This window comes from Panthera leo, chromosome A3, assembly GCF_018350215.1.
Source record: "Panthera leo isolate Ple1 chromosome A3, P.leo_Ple1_pat1.1, whole genome shotgun sequence".
NCBI classification, from domain to species: domain Eukaryota; kingdom Metazoa; phylum Chordata; class Mammalia; order Carnivora; family Felidae; genus Panthera; species Panthera leo.
The window spans coordinates 120492762-120518633 of NC_056681.1; the positions used below are offsets into that span (position 1 = coordinate 120492762).

The 25872-nt window shown below is 42.9% G+C and overlaps 1 long non-coding RNA gene across 1 annotated transcript; it reads right to left on the minus strand.

Moving 5' to 3' along the window:
* Positions 1-9076: 9076 nt before the first annotated feature.
* On the minus strand, positions 9077-25323 carry LOC122215136. Its single transcript, XR_006200256.1, has 3 exons — positions 25203-25323; positions 10275-10455; positions 9077-9150 (listed from the first exon to the last, which is right to left on the minus strand). It is a non-coding gene; the product is annotated as an uncharacterized LOC122215136 (long non-coding RNA).
* Positions 25324-25872: the final 549 nt, after the last annotated feature.

A 25872-nucleotide genomic window follows, 5' to 3' on the forward strand; every position in this document is an offset into this window, starting at 1 on the left:
CAATAAAGGAAATTGATGAATATAAATTCAAGCATTTCTCTAATTTCCTTCTGGTTCCTTCACTCATTCAATAAACATTACTAAATACCTACTGCATGCAAGGCACTGAGCTAGACACAGATTAGTGATACAGAACACTCTATCAGTGTATGAAAATTCACATATTTTTAGGGGCACCTGGGTGGCTGGGTCGGTTGAGCGTCCAACTTCGGCTCAGGTCATGATCTCACAGTCCACGGGTTCGAGCCCCGTGTCGGGCTCTGTGCTGACCGCTTGGACCCTGAAGCCTGCTTTGAATTCTGTGTCCCCCTTTCTCTCTGCCCCTCCCCCACTCATGCTCTGTCTGTCTGTCTGTGTGTCTCTCTCTCTATGTCAAAAATAAACATTAAAAAAATTTTTTAAATAAATACACAAATTCACATATTTTTACAAATCAGTAATCAGACATACAATCAGTGCATAAAGTACTTTGTGTCCTAGTTTCTTTTTCAATATTTTTTTTAATGTTTATTTATTTTTGAGAAGGGGGGGAAGGGCAGAGAAAGAGGGAGACAGGATCTGAAGCAAGCTCCACACTGTCAGCGCAAAGACCAACAGGGGGCTTGAGCCCATGACCCGTGAGACCATGACCTGAGCTGAAGTTGGACACCTAACTGACTGAACCACCAAGGCACCCCACTGGTTTTCCTCTTCAATATTATTTCTTATATATTTGTATATATGCCTCAAACCTCTTGGTTTTTAAGGGTTACAGGATTCAATTGTATTGATTTTATTATTCTTTAATATTGCAAATGTGGGGTGTTTTCTCCTCCCTCTTGCTTTTAGAGTCTTTCCTTAGACTTTATTCCTCAAAGGAGGTTACCAAATCAAGGAACGTGATCGTTACTTATCTTCTTTTGGGATTCAAATACTAACAGAAAGAGGAACAAATTGCATGTGCCTTAGACTTACCAATGCAGTCAGGCAGATGCTTCTCTTCCCATTTCAGGGAAGTAGAGGCACTGAAAAAGGTCAGTGTCACAGAGGGAAAGCACAAACCACCGAAGATTAACTTTACCCTCTTCGTGGCTCAGCCAGCCTCTCTGAGAGCACTCTCTGAGAGAGTGGTTACTAGGAGTGATACCTTTTCCACCATTGTTAGGTTGTGGACTCCACCACCATGCAAGCTCACTGAGGGCAGGGACTTCTGCATCCAGCCTAAACCCCACAGCCCTTAGGCTTGGCTATTAGGTTTGGCTCTCAGAAGAACCCACACTTCTGCACTTTATACACTGATGCACCTACTAGCTTGTAATACGCCAATTCATTCTTTGGTATCTCTACAGACCAATGATGACTGGATTTTCCCATGAAGATGGGGCCTACCAGTTGCTGATGCGTGGGTGAGAGCTCATAGTGGTACCCATTCATGCCCTGCAAAAGAGTCCCTAGGCAGGACCTGCTGAAGGGATCCTCCCTGTGGAGCCCCTAGACAACCATGTGGGGCTGGCCAAGCCTTCCCATACTCCCACTCATCACTGGGCTGCAGACAGATTCGAGTCCCACTGTCTTGGCTTGACGGGGTGGATACATTCCTTTTTCCCTCCCACCTTCCATGGCTGCCCAGACTCTGCCACTTGGGCAGAGTTTCCTCTGCATGAGAAAGCAGAGAAGGGGAAGTTGCTAGCTCTACCTCCTCAGTCCTTCTGAAGGCAAGCTGCCAGGCCCAAAGTTTCCAAATACAAGAACTGTAAGTAGAAATCCTATCCAGAGACTCATTCATACCATCATCCAATACTTATTTATTAAGAGCCCACCATGTGCCAAGCATAATTCTAAGTGTTGGGGACGCAGGGGGAACAATTTTTGTCCTCAAAGGCTTACATAGTAGAAGAAATAGATAACAAATGAATCAACAATAAATGAGGAAAGATTTCATATAAGTAGAATATATAAAGTGCAAACATCAGTGCTAAAATAATCTAATGTGTTAATCATTCTGAGTCACTCTCAGAATTTCCCTTCAGTAGGAAGCTGAATAAAATCTAAGAATGTTCCTTAGTCCAATTTAACAAACTATACCTCCTACGGTAGCTGGGAATCTATAAAGACTGAAAAGAGAGGCTCCCTGTCCTCAAAGCACTCACCTTCTAGCAGGGAAGTTTCGTGTATTCAACTAACCACAATAGTAGGTACTGTTTATCTTCATTTTGGGAAGGGAGATGTATATATTTCCATTCACGGAGCTGGTATGTGTCAAGGACGTATTTCTGCTCACGGAGCTAGTATGTGTCGAGGATGTTCTTCAAGTTCTGCTTATCCTGGGTCTACAAGATCAAAGCCTGCACACAGCTTCTTGTTCCATGAATATTATAGCTATGATTCCACAAAAGAATTTGTTTTGCCCTTCTGCTCTTCCCCATTGCCCAGCCTCATTGCTGCCCTCCAGCATCTCCTTGACTCCCCTCCCCAACTACCCTTTCTCCATGAGCTATCAGAGAGTTCACTATCTCCTCACTTTCCTGTCACCCCTAGGGTCAGGAGACATTGGGGAAACTCTTTCCCCTGGCTCTTTCTTCATCTAATTTCCTACACCCACAAAATTCTAAGGCAGGAAGAGATCTCGGCACAACTTGCTCATATTACAGATAAGGAAACTGAGATCTGGAGAACTTAAGTGACTTGTCCAAGGCCAAACAGCTAGTTAGTTACTTCCTGAAGGAAGCATTTGTGCTGGGGTGCGTCAGGGGAAGGTTTTCAGGGACAAGGTTTGAAGGGTCTTATCTGCTGCTGGCTGTTAGCACGGAAAGGAAGACGAACGCTCAGTTGACCAAACAGAGGTAGCACAAAGAGCCACCCAAAGAAGTTGGGCTGAAAGCAGGATTACAAGTGGCTAAGAAGTGAGTGGGCAGTGGGAGGTCAAGGCTAACTTGCCTGTGATGTCTCTTGATGGGAGAGAAGATGGTAATCAAGAACTTAAATGAAGACAAGAGGATTATCATTTCAGTAGAAGGGAGATATGACATGGTGATGGGCAGAGGGGAAGATAATTCATTGGAAAAGACTATTGTTGCAAAAAAGGAATATAATTGACCAAGCACATTTTAAGGGAAGTGGACGGGGATGAGATGAAAGCCGTAAGTAGGAACACGACTTCCTGGCTTATTGTGCCATTAACCATCTGACTCTAAATTTCACAAGGACAAGAACCATATCACATTTTGCTCACCATTGCGTCTAGTACCTGGCACATAGTAGGAACTCTATAATATTTGTTGGAGGAATCACTGAATGAATGAGTGACAAGGGAACCTCCCAATGCTGCACTTATGTGTTCAATAGCAAAAGTTTAGGTCCAAAGAAAGGAAGAAAAAAAAAGGAGGCAAGAAGAAGGTTAAAATATAACACAGATGCCTGCTCTGGCCTCTCTGGCCAATGTACTGGATGACATCCAGGAAACCAAGATGAATTGTCAGTAGTCACTGCCATATAGAGAAACTGACAGTTCTGGTGACTTCAGTGCTGATGTTAATTGGAACCGTACACTACAGCATAAAGTTATTTATCATCTTGAGTTCTGAATGCCAAGTGAAATGTATCATGTTAATCTCTGTATGAGGACCCTGAATAGCAGAGTAGCTAGTGCCCTTGACAGAAATTTTACCAAAAAAGATAAAGAAATTTTACATATGCACACGGGTGATATTCAAAATATTCAACAACCAGTATGGCACAGAAGCCAACTGACCAGGCCTAAGCAACCCACGTGGCTGCACCCGTGCATACTGATGATCAGGACCTGTGCATGGAAGTGGCTTATACTGAGGCTCAGAGAACAACAGTGCTGTTTGAAAAAGGCTATTTTGCTGGATGGAAGAAAGAGTGTGCACCGCAACGTTGTGTGCTTTCAGAGCAACGTCTTCCCCACCAGTTCTGAGCCTGATGCTTCTCCGTCCAGTTCTGCTCTCCAGCACAACAGGACTCACTGTTTTTTCAGCCTTGCCTCCCAGACTTCAGCAAACCCTGACCCTGGCTACTTGCTTTATTCTCTGCCTTCCTCGACTCATCATACTCTTGAGCCTGTACAAGACCTGCCCTTAGCTAATCGATATGCCTATGACCTTCACTAGCCTGCAGTGATTCCCAAAATCTACCCACCGTCCACCCTGGTCATATATCTAACAGACCAACTTCTTGACAAGACTTAACCACAAAAAAAGACTCAAATTTTATGACATGGAGGACAAACGGTAGAAAACCAGTTTCCAAGACATAGAAGACTGAGAGTACTACTATGGGATTACAATCCCCCAAATTTCCTGTGGGTCATGTAAGACTCCACCTCTAATTTTAAGGTGGAAAACCAAATACAGGTATCATACACTTTTATTCATTACTTAAGGAAAGAAGGTCTTCTCTGTGTCTTACATTATATTTTGTACTGTGAAACCAAAGGAAATATACCTGACACGCCTCCCAAAATCCAGGAAATGTGTTAGCCAACAACTCACAGGTAATTGCCACAGCCTATTATAAAGGGTAGAACTTATTCCACAGGATTACAATGAACCAATCATTCCACAGAGTTAAGTGCTAATTTGTGACCCGCCTAAAATTTGTATGTCGAAATCCTAACCACCTCCTACCTCAGAATGTGGCTGAATTTGGAGAAAGGGTCTTTAAAGGGATATTAAGCTAAAATGAGGCCCCAATCCAATCTTACTGGTGTCCTTATAAGAAGAGGAAACTTGCACACACGAAGAGATACCAGGGATGCGCACACACACACAGAGGAAAAACCACGTGAGTACACAGCAAGAAGGTGACCACCTACAAGCCAAGAAGAGAGGCCTCAGAAGAAACCAAGCCTGTTGATACCTTGTGCTTGGATTTCCAGCCTCCAGAACTGGTGAGAAAATACATCTCTGTTGTTCAAGCCCCCCAGTCTGTGGGATCTTGTTCTGGCAACGCCACAAACTAATACAAACAGATCGTTATTGCAAGTCATATGGGCTACAGTGACTAAGTGTCCTCAACTGAACTGTAACTATTTGAATGCAGGACCTAAGTCTTATGTTTCTTTGTATGTCCCCAATGCCCAGCGAAGTCCCCTTCACAGAGTAGGACCTCAGCACACATCTTCAAATTTAGTTCATAAAAAAGTTGAAGGTATAGTCTCTGCCTTCAAAATGCTTGAGAATGGGTAGTAGAGATAAGGCAGGCATGGCAAAGTGACCAGCAAAGCAGGAGGTACCCGGGAAGGTCAAACACTGAGGGATCTGTAGGAGCCTTGATGGAGGGCTTGATGACTGGGATTCAGACAGGAAGGGGAGAGAGTGGGGGCATTCCTGGGACAGAAACCAACGCAAGCAGAAGCAGAGAGTTGGAAATGCTGCATTTTCTATTGACAAGAGAGTAAATAATTGTTCCAGCTAGAGTGGCATGTTCACGTAAAGAAAATACACTACACGTTGGAGAGTTTTGAATGCCGGTTGGACCTGATCCTTATCCTAACGCCTTTCTTGAATGAGGAGACCTCATGCCCCCCTGGTCTGGGATCTGATGTAGGGTAAGATGTAAGGAAAGATTGGCATATAGAATTACAAACTGGGGCATGGGTGGATCCAGATAAACGAATCAGAGAGGCAGAACTAGTTATGAGGTAACCAGACTGATGTGAAGGTTGGGAAGCAGCCCCTGGAGGAACGACCTGAGGTCCCAGAGTATAACACAAGAGCTTTATGGAAGCCTTGTCTCGGGATGAGGGCTGGCAGGAGGAGGATGGAAACATTCTGGAAAGTATGTAGATGACGAAGGGTCATCATGGAAGGTAGTTGACCAGAGGCCAAATAAATGGTATTTTAGAAAAATCAAGAATACAGCACTGTAGAAGTAGAGTGAGAAACGGTAGCACATCAAGACGTAGTTCAAAGGTTGTGAAAATCTTTTTGAAAACCCCCACTTTCACTTTTGTTTGCTCGCCATAATGCCTAACGGGCAGTGCATACCCAATAAATGTTAAGTATGAAATGAATGCTCTGTATAAAATTATTGTTTTTGTCCCTCAACTAAGAACAGCTCCCAGAATAAAGTAATAAATTAATATCATGGTTTAGATATCAGATTCCTGTGAATTTGGCCAATGTGAATTCTTTCTGTGCAGCCTAATAACTCCTGGGTGAACTAATAGTCCATGAGTTTCTAAACCTTGCAGCTTGGGGATCTGATGCTCTATCAATTCTTTGGTTGAAAGTAATGGAAATAGATTCTTGTTACCTAGGCAAAAATTAATTGATTAGAAGGATATAAGGTTCAGAGAATAAAAAGATCTGTTGGATTATCTGGTCTGTGGAGGCCAGAAGCAAAGCAGCTTCAGGGACCTTGGTAGAAGGATCTTGTGAACTGTCTTTCTATGGGTCTGCCTTCAGATAATGCAGCTTCACCACCTTTCTACATCCAGATGTCTTGATTCAAAGTGCAAGTTCCTGGGATGGAAAAGTGTTGTTGGCCAAGCAAAGAGCAAACATCAACCTCTATGTTGGGGGTAGATGGCAGAATGCTGTTACTGAACCCATCAAAACAACTTATTAGATAGGTCGAGTAGGGGCAGCCCCCCCAGAAAGGGACTCTAGGCAGACAAAAAATAACTGATATCCCCTCTGGGCACCCCTACTTCAATATTCACCTTTACAGGAGTGTATACAGGTGACTGGACAAGATGCTGCTTGGGCGCCTTCCACCCTGAGAAGTCTACACACTGGGATTTCCATTTGTCATTCCAGAGACCAACTCCTCCCGAAAATGGTGAATTCATGAACTGCAGAGCTTTTCTACGCAGAAGTATCTCATTTCCTAGAATCTTCAGCGTTTGTTCAGGATGTCTACATGATCTGGCAGGTTTAAAATTTTTTTCATTACAGAATAACACACATGTAGGGAAGTACACACATCATAAGTGCTTAGCTCAAAGAATTTTGATAAAGTGAACAATGTGTAATCAGAATCCAGACTGTGAAATAGAATATAACCAGCACCCCAGAAGGTTTCCCTCAAGCCCTCTTCCTCCCAACAATGGTAACCACTAAACTAACCTCTATCTTCACCAATGAGTTTTGCCTGTTGTGTTTTCATTTTTGTTTTCTGTAAGCGCTACGCTCGAACTCTTAACCCTAAGATCAAGAATTGCATGCTCGGGGCGCCTGGGTGGCGCAGTCGGTTAAGCGTCCGACTTCAGCCAGGTCACGATCTCATGGTCCGTGAGTTCGAGCCCCGCGTCAGGCTCTGGGCTGATGGCTCGGAGCCTGGAGCCTGTTTCCGATTCTGTGTCTCCCTCTCTCTCTGTCCCTCCCCCGTTCATGCTCTGTCTCTCTCTGTCCCAAAAATAAAAAAAAAAAAAAAAAAAAAAAAAAGAATTGCATGCTCTACCAACTAAGCCAGCCAGTCACCCTGAGTTTTGCCTGATTTTGAGCTTTATGTAAATTGAGTCGTATATTATGTGCTCTTTTGTATCCGTTTTCTCTCATTCCATGTTGCCTTTTACGAGATTCATCCACGATGCTGCAAATAGTCATAATTTGTTCATTCTCATTGCTGTATAGTACATCACTGTTTATCCATTCTACTACTGATGGACATTTGCTTCCTCTTTTTAACTATTACAAACAGTGCTGCTAGGAACATTCTTGTCCACGTCTTTTGTGAGTATATATACTCGTTTCCGTTGGGTATATATCAAGGAGTGGAGTTTCTCATTCACAGAGTCAGGTTAGCGTTAATAGGTAGTACATATAGTTATCCAAAATGGTTGCACAGATTTATATTTCCAACAACAACGTGTAAGAGTTACTGTTGCTCCGCATTTTAGACATCACATGGATTATCTGCGTTCTTAATTTTAACCATTCTGGTAGATGTGTAGGACCTCACTGTGGTGTTAGTGTATAATTTCCCGATGACTAATGAAGTCGATTACCTTTTCATAGGTCTAGAGCTAGTTGAAATCCTCTATTGTGGAGTGCTATTGAAATCTTTTGCCCATTTTTTTTTAATTGTGCTCTCTTTTATTGATCTATTGGGATTCTTTATAGATTCCAGACATAAGTCCCTTTTTGGATACATGTATCGCAAATATCTTCTGCCATTCTGTGCTTTTCCTTTTTATTCTTCTAATCATGCCATTTGATGAACATACATTCTTAATTTTAATGTTTTATAATTTATCAACTTTTCATTTATGGTTAGGATTTTACTGTACTGTTTAAAAATCTTTGACAGAGAAATCCTAGCAGTTGGAAAAAATAATGATCACTTCGTAGAAAACTAAAAATATTTAAAGCAAAAATAGGGCATTTATTCACTTCAGGAAAAAAATTATACTAGAACCAAAACATAATCATAGTTTACCACTTGTTTCAATTGTGAGGATTATTTGCACAATCACCGTAATATAATTAATCAACCCTTGACCGCTGGTTTGTCCAAAGATTATTATAATCTTCAAGGTCTCGGAAGGGGTTCAATAAGAAGTGGCCATCTTCGCAACCTGAGATCTGAACAAACCGAAAGTAAAACAAAAGGGGGGCAGAGAGAGGTTACGATGTCACCTTTATTATAACTGATAGAAGCCAGTTTGGAGGATTTAGCATCAGGTCTTTTTGCAAAGTGGGATGGCTAATACAGAGCCATACTTAGGAAGAATTGTCCCTCGTATGGGCAGCACTGGACCAAGGCAAGCTTTCTCTCGTGAGTCTCTGGTGTTGCCCATTCAGCCAACAGGTGATCGTTCTCCATAGAACACCACTAGATTTTCAGAGTTGTCTCCAGAAAGCAGTTTCGTTTAAAAAGGAGGAAAGTTGATCTGTCATTTTTTTTGGTACAAGGAAAACCATTCCAGGCAATATTCGTGTGGGAGTATGTTTCAATTAAGATACAGCCAGTGCTGCAACAAAACAAATTCCTAAATGTATAATGTTTCAAGCACAATATAAATTGATTTCTTGTTCATGTAACAGGCCAAATCATATGTTCCTCATCAGCGGAGGCAGCTCTGCCATTTTCCACACATGGCTTCCAAGGGTGGTAGAGAAACATGTGAGGGAGGTTTTTATGGGCCAGGCCTGGAAGTGTCACTCATCATTTCCACTCACATTCAGCAAGCCGGAGACCTAACTGCAAAGTAAGATGGGAAATATAGCCCAGCTATGAGTCCGGGAAGAAGGAGAGCTCATGAATTTTGGTGAACAGTTACCAACCCCTGCCACTGGGTGTGGGGTTCATTTGGGCAGAATCTTATATTTATTTCCTGTTGCCTCCTGTGCCTGATACACAGTAGGCACTCAATACGTGCTTGCTGAATGAACAAGAAAGTGGGAAGAGCATGGGCTTCAAAACGAAAAAGGCCTAACTTCTAATCCAAGTGCCGCCACTTTCTAATTGTATTAATTTAGGCAAGTGACGTGAATTCCTCAAGCCTCAGTTTCTCATCTGTGTAATGGAGAGGAAGATAGGTTTGTGGCCTGCTTCCCGGGCCATCCCAGCCAGGTGTGGGAACGGAGAGTGATGAAAATGTGCCAGCAAAAGTAGCAGTTGTGGAATAGGCCTCTTTGACTTCCTCCCAAATGGCTCTGGGAGTGGGGAGGGGGCATGTGACATGGAGCCAGTGGCTGTCTCGTGACATTCTTAAAGAGCTATAGTCATCCAAGCAGCCCATGGAGTGAGTTGACCATGGCCCTGTTACCCAGCTCTGATGTCAGGGGTAAAGTCTATTGCCCACTGGCCAAGGCCTAGGCTGAGGCTGCAGGTGCCCTATGCCTTCATGCTGCAGGTCACTGTGTGCTCTCTGTGTCTAGTCTCTCCAGAGTCCCGTGGGCTGCACTCTGCCACCTGAGCTGCCCAGCAAGTGTGCCTCAGGTCATAACATTCTGCCTCAATAGCTTTCAAGTGAAATGGCTTTGTTTGTTTCTGCTCTTTTGTGCAGTCTCAGGAGGATTAAGGCAGAACCCCCACAGCAGAGTCAGCAGATGATGTTAGTGACAGGCAGTTGACAATACTCATGACACCCCTCCCACTTCTACCCGAATATGCCCCATTCTCCGTAGAAGGAGCTATTTCTCAGGCCCTCCTTAATTCTTCAAGCACCTGGGTCCCTTCCCCACCAGATTTCCAGATCCTATCCTTAAACTACTGTCTCTGAATTTAGGTTGGGTGGCCACACGGGGACCTTCCCCACCCCCATCTCTATCTGCTTTGTAGGGTTGATGTTGGGATTCAATGAGATAAAGTAGATACAATACCATACTTGGTGTTGGCATCAAGGAGGTGCAGAATAAGTGTCAGTTCTCTTCCTATTCCTTGGGAAATTTCTGGCATCACTGAAACTGATGGTTCCATCACCTGCCCCCTGAAGGGAGGCCCTGGCTACATGCATCTTTGAAGGCTGGCACAGACAGTTTCAGTGCTGCATTGCTTTGGTACCTAGGGCAAGGTCAGCAAATTCACAGTTAACAGGCAGTCTTGGATATAGGGCCTATTTTGAATTTTCTAAAATAGGAAACAGGAGGCTGATGTAGGCTAGGAGGGAGGGATATCATGAGAACAGCATATTTACACATATGATTTTTTTCCAATTAGCCACAGATATTTACTATCCAAATGGCTGTGGGAATTACTAATGAGGTGCTACTGTCCTAACAGCTGTTGTATACGAGACCCGCATTTCGGTCCTGCTAGGAAGCCAGAATTAGACCTCAAAATGACATGGCAAAAAGGGAAGAAGTTGTGAAAGAGAGACAGTATGTAAAATAAACTCATGTCTCAACAAATGTCTTCAGGCTGGAGTAGAGCAGAAGGGAAGAACAGAAAAGGAGAGGTGTTCCCAGGGACCGAGGAGTGAGCAGATGAGGGCCCACACTGGGAGGTAGTGGTCTAACTAGTTTGACAATGGCAAGTGTGGGACACTGCAGATGAGAAAGCAGGAAAGCTTTGGGATGTGTTCCGTGCGGGACACACTGACTGAAAGGAACAGAAACAACCCTGAGGTCAGAGCTTGAGGTGCTGCGTTGTGCTCCTGAGCTTACAGCACAGAACCAACAGTCAGAAGACCTGCCTCTGTCACTTTGGACAAATTACTTATCCCCTCTTGTGCTGTCTCCTCATTTGTAAAGGGTCTCTACCAGCCTCATAGCAGTTTTGTGAGGCACAAATACGGCGATTTTGGAGAAAGAGCAGCACAAGCGACAATATCCTGGACAAGTGGACACAGTACAGTTCACCATCATCGTTCTCATTGTTGCCTGCAGAGAAGCTAGAAAGGGATAGAGTTTGAGGGAGAATACAATAAATTCAATCTTAATGTTTATTTATTTATTCTGAAAGAGAGAGAGAGAGAGAGAGAGAGAAAGGGAGAACAAGCAGGGGAGGGGCAGAGAGAGAGGGAGAGAGAGAATCCCAAGCAGGCTCCATGCAGGCTCAGCATGGAGTCCATTGTGAGACTCGATCTCATGACCCACAAGACCACAATCTGGGTCAACATCAAGAGTCAGATGCTCAAGCAACTGAGCTACCCAGGCGCCGCTAAATTTAATTTTAAATGTGCTAAGATGTTGGCACAATATCCAGAAGAGAGCCAAATAGCAGCCATTGGGTGGGGGTTGGGGGGGATGAACTAAGGAGTTAACGAGTCAGGGCCATTATATCTGATAAGAACATGTTTCTATAAAGTGTCAAGTCTTCCAGTTTATTGATAACAATTTTGGAGTGTAGACTCAACTGTAGAACTAGGATTTATAATCACTTGCATGGTATCGAAGTACACACAAGACATGTGAGGATCAACGTACTGGTATTCCTGTGCTATGGAAGCCTGGATGTGGCTGCTGCAGCACTAGAAACGCTTGGTTGGAGGCTCTTTCATCAATGTCCTTGAATGTCCACCAATGTGAAATATACAGAAAACAGCAAAAACAAATAAGACTGAAATGAGAACAAAAATGGCATAAGAGTAAGTAGGAAGGAAAGAAAGAAAGAAAGAAAGAAAGAAAGAAAGAAAGAAAGAGTGGGGAGGGGCATCGGGATGGCTCAGTCGGTTGAGCATCCAACTCTTGATTTCAACTCAGGTCATGATCCCAGGGTTGTGGTACTGAACCCCTATCAGCCTCTGCACTGAGCATGGAGACTGCTTAGGATTCTTTCCTTCTTTTTCCCCACCCTGCTCAAGTGCATGTGCACACACACACACTTTCTCTCTCCAAAATAAATTACAAAATGGAAAAATAAAAAAGAAAGAATAAAGGGGGAAGTAAAAAGAGATGCTGAGTGAAGAATGTTTGTCAATTGGATACAATAATATATAAACTAGTGAAAAAAAGATTTGTATATATCTAAGAATGCAAATTAATGAGCTAGGCTGAGTATTGTGTAAAAAGTGGTGGTGACAACAGGAAACTTACTTTTCCTAAGAAAAACCTATAGGTGATCACCCTCTGTAAAATAAAGTATATTCATTAGGAACCCATGAGGGTTCCTAATGAAAAGCAGAGTTCTCTTCATAAAGCAAATGGTCACTCCCATTATTTAAGTGATGGACTGGTTAATTGCACCATTTGTCACCTTGGTAGACCTTTGTTGTTGTCCTCTAGGACTCTTTAGATCAAAATAAGGATGTATGCTGAACCAGAAGTTCAACTAGAGACAAGACATTTTCCACCTTCTCTCCCAAGTGTGTCCTCTTGAGTAAGTCCCAGGAGACACCAACCACTTCTCCTTCCAAAAGTAGTCACACAGTGCATGACTAATGAAGTGAGCCCCAGACTCAGGGCCATCCTACCCTTACGCTCTGGGACAAAAAGGTAAACTAGGCAAGCCTAGTTCCCTCTCCTGGATCTTTGCACTAAAAAACACAGCAGCGGTAGCTGAAATTGCCAACTAACATTGAAGAGGCAAGGAACAACAAAAAAGCAGACTGAGCTATCAGTAGACAGAGGAAAATAGATGTGCAGAGAGAAGCAGAGAAGCCACAAGCCAACAAGATGTACCTCATTCATGCAAGGAAAAAGGCCTTCCCATTTCGATTTGAGTGTGTGGACATCCTTACCATAGTGTACATTTCCAAGAGATAATAGCTGATAATAGCTTCCACTTACTGAGCACTTACTAGGCTCCAGGTGCTGTGTTACGCGCCTTTTTTTCTTTCTATTCTCACCATGTCTCTGTGAAGTAGGCAGTAAGATTACCACCAAAGGCCAAAAGAGACAGAAAAGTCATAAGCCACTAGGGAGTGGCAGAGCATCGATCCAAGTGCCCGACTCCAAAATCTATGCTCTTAACACTGCATTGTGCTCCATCCCCCTCCACACACATCCCCCCACCACCACCACCACTGGCCCCCAGTAATTAGAATAGGCAGACTGGGCAGTTGTTCTTATTCAGAGGCCATAAAGTAGTCCTCTCCTCCTCCCACCAGCTTGAAATGTTAAAACGAATCTTACTAATTTATACCAGGAAAAAGAATATCAGATTGGATTTAAGAAACTACGCTTGCACAGTTGTCTGATAGACGAGGTAGGTGACACACCTGCTCTGGGCTCGTGCCTTCTGGGGAAGGGAAAGGTGAAAGCAATAGAGGAGCTGGATGATCAGGAAATAGAAGAAAAGCTCAGAAAGTCACTCTTAGAAAAAGGTTAAGTTAAACAGTAGATTAAGAGGAAGCCCAGCAAGAGAGTAGCCAGGAGATGCTGGTGAGGGAGGATATCAAGAGGCTGAGTGGAATGTGACACATCCTGTGTGGGAGCTGAGTGGAGTGTGACACATCCTGTGTGGGACAGTGAGACTTTAAGTATGTAGGGAAATCAGACCATGCTTCCCTGTAAGCTGGGTGAGCTAAGAACTGGGCTTTCATTGAGACTGAGGGGCACACATTACCTGGTAGAACTAACATCACGAGATAAAGTGAATGAATGAATGAATGAATGATATATTTATTCATAATCAATTTATTAAGCAAGCTCTTAGTAGATTGTCAGATAAGTTTAAGTTTAAATCATGAAACCATGTACCTACAATTTACCAGCTTCGTGTGTTATATAATCTAGGATTTCCACACTCCTTTGCACACTAGTTTTGCACTCACACATTGCCTGTGTAAGTTGAGATAAAAGAAATGTAACAGAGACCCTGAAGAGGAGAGGAGGGGAAAGGAGAGGAGAGGAGAGGAGAGGAGGGGAGGGGAGGGGAAGGGAGGGGAGGGGAGGGGAGGGGAGGGAAGGGAAGGGAAGGGAAGGGAAGGGAAGGGAAGGGAAGGGAAGGGAAGGGAAAGGAAGGGAAGACAAGAGAAGGGAAGACAAGAGAAGACAAGACAAGACAAGACAAGATAAGACAAGACAAGACAAGGGAAGGGAAGGGAAGGGAAGAGAAGAGAAGAGAAGAGAAGAGAAGAGAAGAGAAGAGAAGAGAAGAGAAGACAGGACAAGGGAAGGGAAGGGAAGGAAAGGGAAGGGAAGGGAAAGGAAGAGAAGAGAAGAGAAAGGAAGGGAAGGAAAGAGGGAAGTTAAGTCTGTAATCTGAAGGACCTGGTCAACTTCTAAAAAAAAAAAAATGCCTTTTTAAACAAAATAAGCTTAAAAAGTGCACCTTCACCCAAGATTCTAACACTATCTAGAGGAGAAAGCAGGAAAAGACCTCTCTGACCTCAGCCGTAGCAATTTCTTACTTGACACATCCCCAAAGGCAAGGGAATTAAAAGAAAAAATGAACTACTGGGACCTTATGAAGATAAAAAGCTTCTGCACAGCAAAGGAAACAACCAACAAAACTAAAAGGCAACCAACGGAATGGGAAAAGATATTTGCAAATGACATATCGGACAAAGGGCTAGTATCCAAAATCTATAAAGAGCTCACCAAACTCCACACCAGAAAAACAACCCAGTGAAGAAATGGGCAGAAAACATGGATAGACACTTCTCTAAAGAAGACATCCGAATGGCCAACAGGCACATGAAAAGATGCTCAACGTCACTCCTCATCAGGGAAATACAAATCAAAACCACACTCAGATATCACCTCATGCCAGTCAGAGTGGCCAAAATGAACAAATCAGGAGACTATAGATGCTGGTGAGGATGTGGAGAAACGGGAACCCTCTTGCACTGTTGGTGGGAATGCAAATTGGTGCAGCCACTCTGGAAAACAGTGTGGAGGTTCCTCAAAAAATTAAAAATAGACCTACCCTATGACTCAGCAATAGCTCTGCTAGGAATTTACCCAAGGGATACAGGAATACTGATGCAGAGGGGCACTTGTACCCCAATGTTTATAGCAGCACTCTCAACAATAGCCAAATTGTGGAAAAAGCCCAAATTTCCATCAACTGATGAATGGATAAAGAAATTGTGGCTTATATACACAATGGAGTACTACGTGGCAATGAGAAAGAATGAAATATGGCCCTTTGTAGCAACAGGGATGGAACTGGAGAGTGTTATGCTAAGTGAAATAAGCCATACAGAGAAAGACAGATACCATATGGTTTCACTCTTACGTGGATCCTGAGAAACTTAACAGAAACCCATGGGAGAGGGGAAGGAAAAAAAAAAAAAAAGAGGTTAGAGTGGGAGAGAGCCAAAGCATAAGAGACCCTTAAAAACTGAGAACAAACTGAGGGTTGATGGGGGTGGGAGGGAGAGGAAGGTGGGTGATGGGCATTGAGGAGGGCACCTGTTGGGATGAGCACTGGGTGTTGTATGGAAACCAATTTGACAATAAATTTCATATATTGAAAAAAAACCACAAAAGATTCTAACACTATCACCTGAAGGAAATGTTTTCAAACTATGGATCATGTAATCAATGCAGTTGCTCCTGACCAGCAATTTATTTTTTAAAAGAATAAGAACTGTTTAAAATTTTTTGTTTTAATTATTCACACATACACACATGTGTACTAAATTAAGATGTAGAATGTATTTCTTGTTTTGTTATGGGTCACAACAACAACAAAAATTAGAAAAACACTGCCCTCTCCCTGGCTGCCCCATTGAGATTATTTTATTTTCTGCACATGCTCATTTTTACTTTCTTTAGTCTGAATAGTGAAAAGACTACATCTGTTTTTCAAATATAAAAGTATATTCTAATATTGAATGTGTTTTTCCAAGCAATCCTCCCCCCCTGCAACTGGAGATTCTTCTATTGCCCCAAGGGTCAAAGGTGCCCTGGTTGAGAATCCCTGGACAAGGGCAAGGGAAATCCAGATTCTTGGGTAGTCATAGCAACAGCAATCAGAGCAAGGAAGCCCTATAAATCTCTTTGGGATGTTACTGTGTTCATTTCATCACACTATTTCCAGGAAGAACTTGGAGATCAGTGGGCCACCAAGAGTCTTATAAACTGACATTTAGTATCAATGAGTTCTCAGGCTGATTAAAGTTAACAGGTGGCATTTTCAGTATGCCTCTATTCTAGAAATATCAGTATTTTAGCCAGGGTGATCTTTAAAATATTAAACGGCTGCCAGCATGGCTACTGGACAATCTGAATGAATGTTGACCATAGATAACCAATAGGTGAAGTCCACCTGAAGGTCACCCTATATTAGCAATGAAGGAAATGCATGATTAGATACCTGGCTGTCCCCCAAACAATATTTGTGATTGTAAGAAGACATCTCAGAGCAAGAGCTAGAACTGGTCAACGTCAAAAGGTATCAATGAAGTTTAAACTATTTTATTTTAATATTGAAGCTAGCAATAATCAGATGTAGTGTGGGAGAGAGCAATACACAGGCGTGAAATGATAAAAGGTCTTCAAGAAAAACAAAGATATCTGGAAACAAGAAGAAGAAGGTAAAGTAGGTTTTTTTTTAAAGGTATAAAAGTCACAAGGGACAGATGGAAGAGAAAAGCAAAACAGAAGGCTCAGAAGATCCAAGATAAAGAAATGAAGATCGTATCTTACTTGATTAGCCCAAGTCTGGAAAAATAAGATAGGAGTAAGAAGAATATATCCAAGATGCCTTTAATGGAAAGAATATATATTAAGGTACAGAGACAGGAAATTGCCTAAGGTTTCCTTTTAAGACATGCAAATACCAGGGAACCCTACTTGCTGCAGGGATCTGGGATCCAGGACTAGGCTCAGAGATGAGGAAAGACTGGCCCGTGGGCTCTAACTGATGGAGTCAAGGGAAAGATAGCAAGCATGGGCAAAGCTGGAAACATGCCAGAGAGTCCCACTGAAGTGCCAGGCCAAAGGATCTGGGCTAAGAGACAGAAATAACCAGGTGCTGGGCAAAGGAACAGGAATTGAGATCCCAGGACAAGGCAAGTGGTTTACAATGACAGGTGGGAGGCAGAGCCTGGGGGTTTCCCAGGGCACTGGACTATCATTGCAGAGGATTTTTACAGGGCTATTTAGGGTGCTAAGCTGGTTTTACATAAATGTAATAGAGCCAAGCCTTAACCTCAGCAAGAAAAAATAGCCACAAATACAGCAACAAAAATAACTAACTATTCTTTGTACCCATTATGGACCTTGGTTTGAATCTCGGTTCCACCAATTACTGGTGTCTGTATGGGTCTGTCTGACGTGGTACTTAATCTCCCCCTACCCTGAGTTCTCTCTTCTTTGAAAATGCAGAGAAGATTACTTTTACACTCTCTCCCTAGATGATTACATCTGAATACGTACTAAGTGTCTATATATTGACATCTCTCAAATTCACTGTTCAACCCAAAACTCTCCTCGGTTTCAGGCTCCTGCATCCAAACACAACTCAAACTTAACAAAAGCAAAATGAAATGACTTTTTCAGAGTCGAGGATCCTGGTTCTTATCTAAAAGTCTTCACCTCCATAAATGGTACCATCACTTGACTCCTTGATTCTTCCTTCTCAATCATACCTAACATCCAATCCAATAACTCCTAGAATAAAATCCAAAATCCTTTCCAAGGCCAAGGCCCATGTCCTATGTCCTTCCATCCTTGCCTTAAAATGAACCTGCCGTGGCCATGAAAATGCCTGAGATCTCTCTAATGGCTTCTGTCTCCCAAATCCCACCCCACCCCCACCCAGACCCTTCCACTTCTCTGCTCCCAGCCGCTGCTCCTCATTGCTGCCTTTCCAGGTTTTTCCAAGCCCTGTTTGGTTACAGGCTCTTCCAATTTTCTCCTAACCCCCCTGGCATTTATAACCCATTCGGGATGCACTTCCCTGGCTCCACCGGCCCCATACCTAAAGGCCTTGGGTAAGAAACACTTGCCAATGTGCTTAAGCTTCAGTAAAATTTGTGCACAGAACTGCATCAGGTGGTCAGAGTGGGGCAGCAGAAAAAAAAAGTACGTCGAGAGAGAACGTATTAGAGACCAAAAGGTATAGTCTTTAATGGAAAATATTGACAGCTCAGAAGGACTCAAGATCATCCTGAAGCTAAGGAGCCAGCACATCCCTGGGCTGGGCTTCTGTGTACTCCTTCTTCCTCCCCCACCTCTTCCCTTTCCCTGCTCACAGCAAAACCACAACGTGCAGCCAGTTGAGTTATCAACCACTAGTACATTCCATGAAGTAATGCAGTCCATAAAAGGCAGAATGATAAAGCATTCAAATGCAAGGCTTTTTGCCTCGATCCGTCTAATGTGTGGTTCATATCTAAACCTCAGAAACATTCAGGAAGCTGAGAAGCATTATATGCGGTAAGGATGCACAGGGAGTGGGGACACATGCTTCACTGTTAGGGCAGGTTAAAAGTGATGTAACTTTCCTTCCCTCCTTGAAGAAGGTACAAGATACAAATTCAGGAAGTAATCTTTCACGTAGGATTATGGCTCATTTTGTTTATTTTTTTAATGTTTATTTATTTTTGAGAAAGAGAGAGAGTGCGAATGGGGGAGAGGCAGAGAGAGGGGGAGACACCGAATCTGAAGCAGGCTCCAGGCTCTGTGCTGACAGCAGAGAGCCCAATGTGGGGCTCAAACTCGCAAACCACAAGATCATGACCTGAGCCAAAGTCAGACGCTTAACCGACTGAGCCACCCAGGCACCCCATGGCTCATTTTAAATGCAGCTTCCAGGTGGAAATTCTTGCATGACTGCTCTTTTTCTAGGCCCTCTAGGATAGCCAGACAGACCCTGGTTGGTTTTGTTTTTGTTTTTGTTTATATATATAATTTATTGTCAAGTTAGCTAACATATAGTATATACAGCGTGCTCTTGGCTTTGGGAGTAGATTCCTGTAATTCATCACTTACATACAACGCCCAGTGCTCATTCCAACAACTGCCCTCCTCAATGCCCATCACCCATTCTCCCTGCCCCCTCCACCCCCATCAACCCTCAGTTTCTTCTCTGTATTTAAGAGTCTCCTATGGTTTGCCTCCCTCTCTGTTTGCAACTATTTTTTTCTTTCCCTTCCCCCATGTTCTTCTGTTAAGTTTCTCAAGTTCCACATATGAGTGAAAACATGTCTGTCTTTCTCTGACTGACTTATTTCACTTAACATAATACCCTCCAGTTCCATCCACGCTGTTGCAAATGACAGAATTTTATTCTTTCTCATTGCCAAGTAGTATTCCATTGTATATATAAACCACATCATCTTTATCCATTCATTAGTTGATGGATATTTGGGCTCTTTCCATAATTTGGCTATTGTTGATAGTGCTGCAGTAAACATTGGGGTGCATGTGCCCCTTCAAATCAGCATTTTTGTATCCTTTAGATAAATACCCAGTAGTGCAATTGCTGGGTCGTAGGGTAGTTCTATTCTTAATTTTTTGAGGAACCTCCATACTGTTTTCCAGAGTGGCCTCACCAGTTTGCATTCCCACCAACAGTGCAACAGGGTTCCCCTTTCTCCACATCCTCACCAACATCTGTTGTTTCCTGAGTTGTTAATTTTAGCCACTCCGACCGGTGTGAGGTGGTGTCTCAATGTGGTTTTGATTTGTATTTCCCTGATGATGAGTGGTGTTGAGCATCTTTTCATGTGTCTGTTGGCCATCTGGATGTCTTCTTTGGAAAAGTGTCTATTCATGTCTTCTGCCCACTTCTTCATTGGATTATTTGTTTTTAGGGTGTAGAATTTGGTAAGTTCTTTATAGATTTTGTGGACTAACACTTTATCTAATATGGACAGACTCTGTTTTGTTCATTGTAGTACATCCTTCAATGAGCCAGTGCCTGGCACATAGTAGACACTCATTAAATACATGTGTTGTGTAAATGTAACCACTACATGTACCCCAATGCCCTAGCTTCTCCCCGCCTTTTGCATTTTATATGTTGTTGTTGTTGTTTTAGTCTATTTATTTATTTTTTGAGAGGGAAAGAGAGAACAAGTCAGGTAGGGGAAGAGAGAGGGAGAGAGAATCCCAAGCAGGCTCCGCACCATCAGCAAGGAGCCCAATGTGGGCCTCAAACCCACAAACTGTGAGATCGTGACCCAGCCTGAAGTCAAGAGCTGGATGTTTAAGCAACTGAGTCACCCAGGCACCCCCATAATTTTTTTTGTTTTGAAATAAGTATTTCAATCCTCAGAACACACTTGGTCCCTTCAAAATAACTCAGGCAACCTGGCAAGACAGGGACCCAGAGAGCTCAAATGATGAGCACAGACCATCAGAAAATATGCATAGTGCTCTTCACTCTTCTTCATTCTTCATACTTCTTGTTCGTGCTTCTAAAGAGTGCTGGAGTGGACACAGCTTTTCCTCTGATCATACATAGGAAACTGAGGCCCAGAAAGGAAGAGTAACTTGCCCAGTTTTTCTCAGGTTTATAGTGGCAGTGCCAGAACTCTTTTGGAACTTCGGAAAATGCCTGAGCTAACCAAACTCCAGACTAGGCTCTGCCACTTACAAATAGCCTGGGTAATATTTACAAGCCCTGTGGGCCTTGTCTTCCTTTATAACAAGGAATAACAAGGGCACATGGGTGGCTCAGTCGGTTGATTTTGGCTTAGGTTATGATCCCAGAGTTGTGGCATCAAGCCCCAGCATGGAGCCTGCTTGGGATTCTCTCTCCTCCTCCTCCTCCTCCTCCTCCTCCGTCCCTCTCCCCTACTCTCTCTCTCTCAAATTAAAAAAAAAAAAAAGAATAGCAATGCCTACCCACCTCATAGGAGTATTCTATTCAAAGACTGAATTAAAATAGGTTAGGATGATATAGGAAAGTGTGTACACAAAAACAATAGTTTCTTTATACCCCTTTACAATTTTGTAAAGATCGTAAAACTTTCTGTTGATTATTTAAAACAAATTGTTTTGTCTGAAAATAAAGATCACATGCACAATAAATCAGTATTTATAGCAACTTACTTTAAAAAGCATTTCAACAACGTTAATTCTTGTGTCTGGCATATATGTTATCTCCTACACTCACACACGTGTGAGTGTGCACACACACACACACACACACACACACACAGGCATGCGCCTCTCCTTCCTCATTATCCAGCTTGAACTGTCAGCCTGCAGAGAGGCAGCAGACAGGGACCCAGGAAGCAAGGGTGAAGAAGCTCCCACTTCAGATGGGTTCTGAGACAATTTTCCCCTTCCCTCAGCCTGAGATATTCTGCCATCTGTTTTGATTAAACCTTTCAAAATTCAACTTGTGTTTTTCCTTCCATTCCTTTGAAATCTCCTTTAATTCAACAGTCTTTAGGCTTTCTTCCTTCCCTTAACCACCATCTGGTGCTTCTGTTAGAAAGAAAAGAAAAGAAAAGAGAAGAAAAGAAAAGAAACGAAAAGAAAAGAAAAAGAAAACACATACAACAAACACTTTGAGTTCCTTGGAAGAAAGGTATAATGATGAGGATAATTTATTCCCATAGTGAGGCCCATTACTATTTCCATGGCAACAGACTGTGATGTTCTGAACATGGGACTTTGTGATCATCACAAGAACAGGATGGCAAAAGGCCCTGCTCAGACTCTTTGTCCATGTGGATTCTTTGGGTAGTCACCCTTGGTGGCTCCCACTTGTCTACAGAATTAAGTCCAAAGGTCTTAACGTGGCATTCAAGGCCTTCTGAGTCTGGTCCAATCATTCTAGGCTCATCATCTGTTAATCCCAGAGCACCTGGTATTCTGGCCATTCTCTACAGCTCACAGTGTCCTAGATACATCACATTCTTTCATGCCTCCATGCCTTTGCCTCTGTCATTTCTCCTTATAATATCCTCCCTCTACTTCTTTTTTTTTTTTTTTAACCTAATGAAATCCTCCTTATCCTAAAGGTTTAGCTCAAATGTTACCTTTTAGATGGATTCTTCCATGGCTCACCCAAACAACACAAATAACTCTTTTCTGTGCTCCCAACGTTTTTCTCAGACAGGTATGATGACACCTCACTTTTTTTTAAAGATTTTATTTTTAAGTAATCTCTACACCCACTGTGGGGCTTGAACTCACAACCCTGAGATCAAGAGTTGCATGGTGGGGTGCCTGGGTGGCTCAGTTGGTTAAGCATCTAGCTTCAACTCAGATCATGATCTCGTGGTTCACGAGTTCAAGCTCCACGTTGGGCTCTGTGCTGCCGGCTCAGAACCTGGAGCCTGCTTCAGATTCTTTGTCTCCCTCTCTCTGTGTGCACCCCCCCACCCCCACTCATGCTCGCGCGCGCGCTCTCTCTCTCTCTCTCTCTCGCTTCAACTCAGATCATGATCTCCTGGTTCATGAGTTCAAGCTCCACGTTGGGCTCTGTGCTGCCGGCTCAGAACCTGGAGCCTGCTTCAGATTCTTTGTCTCCCTCTCTCTGTGTGCACCCCCCCCCCACTCATGCTCGCTCGCTCTCTCTCTCTCTCTCTCTCTCTCGCTTCAACTCAGATCATGATCTCCTGGTTCATGAGTTCAAGCTCCACGTTGGGCTCTGTGCTGCCAGCTCAGAACCTGGAGCCTGCTTCAGATTCTCTGTCTCCCTCTCTCTCTGCGCACCCCCCCCCCCCACTCATGCTCGCGCTCTCTCTCTCTCTCTCTCTCAAAAATAAATAAACATTAAAAAAAAGTTGCATGCTCTTCCAACAGAGCCAGCCAGGTGTCTTGACACCTAACTTACAAAAAGAAGTTATGTTTATATCTCTTGTATTTGAATTTGGATTATTTGCTGTTGGGATCTGTGCCTGTTTCATTTTTTATACCACTCCAATTATTTCACATGATTTCTCAGAATGTCCTAAGGGTTATATGGGCAGACATTTTATCTGCATTTTACCATTAAGGTTTGGAAAATGTAAGTGACTTTGATAGCTAGCTAGTGGCAGAGCCAGAATCTCACTGATAGAATGGGAAGAACGTGGACTTTGGAGTCAGGCATATTTGGGCTCTACCTGAACTTCCCTTCCTCTCTAACCTTCCGTTTCTTCACCTGTGAAATGAAGAGCACATGAAATCACACATGTGAACGTGCTTGACACATAATCACTACTCAAGTCATGTTAGTTTTCTTTGTTCCCCTTTCTAGTAGCATCTAGAAGCAAAACACAATTTTTCTTCCATTTTTGTTTCCTAAATTTTTATAAGGTGCTGAAATTCAGATGAACAAGCAAATGAATGTCTTTAGCATCTCCTAGAGAAAAATCTTTGCTTTAATTCCCTTATCCGTAATCTGCTTCAATAACGGAAGCTACCTAGTAGAGTTGTAAACATTAAAGGAAGCAACCTATAGATACACGAGGCTCTCAGCACATTGTTTGGCATGGAATAAGTACTTGGGATGTTTGCGATTACATGATTACTATTACCTCATTAGCATTAGCATTATTTTTTTTTGCATGACGGAACAATAGGCCATGTGAGAATTACAAAAATTAGCAAGACTGTCTCATGACTCTGTCTTCAGGCTTTTCCTACGGCAGCCTGCCTCTGTACTCCAGACTTCTGCACAGTCATTTCCTTCTATTAGATTGGAGGTTTTAGATAGGGCTTCTGTGCCTTATCTGCAATTCTTTTTGTTGGGTGGACCCAAAACAAAGCCTTTCAGAGAAGAAGGCTTCAGTAAAATGCTGAAAGGTATTTCTCCAAAGTGAGCACTAACAAAGCCTCTGGCTTTCTCGCCATCATTAAGATGTTAATTTTCAAGGGGTACCTGGGTAGTTCAGTCAGTTGAGCAGTTGAGCTTCCGGATCTTGATGATTTCAGCTCAGGTCATGATTCCAGGGTCATGGACTTGAGCCTGTGTCAGGCTCCACAATGAATGCGAAGCCTGCTTAAGATTTTCTCTCTCTCTCTCTCTTTCTCTCTCTCTCTCCTTCTGCCCCTTTCCCATACTCTTCAAAATAAAAAATTAAAAATTAAAAAAAATTTTAAGATACTAATTTTCAGTGGTAGCCTATTGGCAGGGGAGAGCCATTTTTTTGAAGGTTGTAAGCATCTATAGGTCACCGGACCAAGCTTTTTGATCCTTTAGACACTTAAACTTGTAGCTTTTCTATGTAATGTTTCCTCATAGAACATACACAATTCCCAGGTTAGAAGACAGACAGACAGTTCCTGATCTCTGGGGAATGTGGGAGGGTCTAAAGAAATTGTGTCCTGGAAAACATATCCACCGGGTATCAAGCACAGCACCACCCAGATGATCCAGGGGCAGGATTACTTAGTCATTCAGCGTTTACTTTATGGAGTACCTCCTTCATTTTAGGCTCAGTGTTGAACTGAGCAATACCATGAAATCCTGCTTAGCAACCTGCAGTCCCTTCTGCCACCCCCCATCACCAAACCAACCACCTAATGGGAAAGAATATTACTACCTTCAGATAAGGGAAATATGGTTCAGAGTTTTTAAGTGACTTGTCCCAATATCACAAGCATAAATGACAGAAGAAGGAGTTAAACTTAACCCAACTGTCTAAGACGCAGGGCTCACACACTCCCCGATACATCTCCCTGGATCCTGGGACCACTTACAGATTCTCCAAGATTCATTGCTGGGGATCACACCCCAGTGGCAAGTGCTGGCCCGTCTGTCCCCTTTCTTATGGTCTGTCATGCTACGGTTAGAATCAGAGTTAGCTTTGTTGGCTCTCCTTCTGGCCAGCACTTAGACTATGGTCTCTGGTCTGTGCCTTCTTAGGAAGGCACACTCAGGGTGCAAAGGATAAGAGGGAGGAGATTTGTGGTGTGTCCTTTAATTGCTTCCCTTTTAGAACTACCCCCCCCAACTTTTTTTTTTTTTTTTTTTTTTTTTTTTTGGTTACAGCTGGGGTAGGGTGGGGGGCATTGATTGTGACTCACCACACACTTTGAGAGGCTCTGACTCATCTCAGCGCTGGTGTTCTTCCAACTCTGTTCAGAACACTGTGGGTGCCCTTCCCCAGCTGCCCAGAGCAGCCAGACCCGTTCAGATGTGCTTGCTTCAGCCCTAAATGACACCAAGTTCATTAGTAAATTAGACACACACACAAGAATCAAAGACTCCCCAGCAACCAACAGGGCTTAGGCAAGTTTTAGACTGCGTTGAAGCCAAGATTAATGTGCAATACCATTAGAATTAATTAACTGCTTTGCATTCAAGCATGCAGTTTACATTTGCATTGGTAGTATTATTGATAGTTAAAGGTCTGTCTTAAAGTTAAAAAACTTACAAACATTAACTAGAAATATTAAATATTAGTAGTCGAAAGTTAACCATAACTTTTTTAAGTTAACTAGAAGACAAAAGAGATGAACTTCTCTCTATTCATTATTTTATAGAGCGGCATAATAAGATATTCTTCTTGAGTTTGGGATCAGATCACATTTATCAAAAGTTAAGAAGCAAACTTTAACTGCTTACAGAATTACACTTTTGGCTGTTCCCGGGAAGCAAATCACAGGTGTTTCTTCAAGTACATAAAGGGCTCCAAGTTCATTGAATTGTTCCTGATTGCTATTTCAATCACTATGCAGTAACTCCATTTCCAAA